Source organism: Anarrhichthys ocellatus, unplaced genomic scaffold (genome assembly GCF_004355925.1).
Source record: "Anarrhichthys ocellatus isolate YVR2014 unplaced genomic scaffold, GSC_Weel_1.0 scaffold594, whole genome shotgun sequence".
Classification (NCBI taxonomy): Eukaryota; Metazoa; Chordata; class Actinopteri; order Perciformes; family Anarhichadidae; genus Anarrhichthys; species Anarrhichthys ocellatus.
Genome location: NW_022280568.1, coordinates 6,564 through 8,183, shown reverse-complemented (window position 1 = coordinate 8,183; position 1,620 = coordinate 6,564).

Here is a 1,620-nt window from a genome sequence, read left to right as displayed (position 1 = left end):
TCTCTCTCTCTCTCTCTCTCTCTCTCTCTCTCTCTCTCTCTCTCTCTGTGTGTGTGTCTCTCTCTCATACAGTCATTCAGGTCTTGGAGACTTTTAGAGGACCCCCCCCATTTTAAAAGAAAAGCCGCACACACGATTTAGAGATATACGTGATGCAGCTCAGCCAATCAAATATGGGTATTCTGATAAGTTTCCTGATTCGAGTGACACAAGAGGGAGAGACGAGGAAAGACATGGCAGAGCAGGACAATAGTTATGTCAGCTGTAAATGATAAAACATAGTACAATCTCCAAATGAGAAAGATTGCCAGAGATATCTCTCTCTCTCTCTCTCTCTCTCTCGCTCAAGTCTTAGAGATTTTAAGAGGACCCCCCCCCACACACACACACCCCCATTTTTAAATAAAAGCCCCAGAGAGTGAACTCTAACTGAAATGCTTGTGATGAAGCCTGTCATTTAATAACCTCTGTTTCTGTGTGTCAAACATTAAGAGTATGTCTCCTCTCCCCCTCTCTCCCCCTCTCTCCCCCACCCAGCCCCACCCTTTCAAAATAAAAGCCCTATGGATTAACTGTATTTAAACGTTACGCTCAAAATTAGGCTTTTTTGTTGAAATAATGAATGCTCTTACTAATACTGCGACAATTACTACTACTGCTGCTAATATTTCTAATATTACTACTACTGCTGCTACTACTACTACTACTAAAACTACTTCAACTTCCGGAAATCCACAACCATCTCCACTGTCTTTCGAGCGTTGAGCTCCAAGTTGTTCAGACCGCACCAGGTCACCAGATGGTCAGTCTCCCACCTGTAGGCGGACTCATCCCCACCAGAGATGAGTCCAATGAGGGTGGTGTCATCCGCGAACTTCAGGAGCTTGACGGACTGGTGACTGGAGGTGCAGCTGTTGGTATACAGGGAGAAGAGCAGAGGGGAAAGAACGCAGCCTTGGAGGGAACCGGTGCTGATGGTCCGGGAGGCTGAGACGTGTTTTCCCAGCTGGACGTGCTGCTTCCTGTCAGACAGGAAGTCTGTGATCCACTTGCAGGTGGAGTCGGGCACGTGCAGCTGGGAGAGCTTGTCCTGCAGCAAAGACGGGATGATGGTGTTAAAGGCAGAGCTGAAGTCCACAAACAGGATCCTGGCGTAGGTTCCTGGGGAGTCCAGATGCTGGAGGATGAAATGAAGGGCCAAGTTAACTGCGTCGTCAACAGACCTGTTGGCTCTGTAGGTGAACTGCAGGGGGTCCAGGAGTGGGTCAGTGAGGGTTTTAAGGTGAGACAGGACAAGGCGCTCAAAAGACTTCATGACCACAGAGGTCAGGGCGACGGGCCTGTAGTCATTAAGTCCTGTTATCCTTGTTTTTTTGGGGATGGGGATGATGGCGGAGACCTTGAAGCAGGCTGGTACATGGCATGTCTCCAGGGAGGTGTTGAAGATGTCTGTAAACACCGGAGTCAGCTGATCGGCACAATGCTTCAGGGTGGAGGGGGAGACAGAGTCTGGGCCGGCTGCTTTGCGGGAGTTTTGTTTTTTAAAGAGCCTGTTGACGTCACTCTCCAGGATAGAGAGAGTCGTCACTGGGAGGGGGGCGGGGGGGGGGGGGGGGGGGG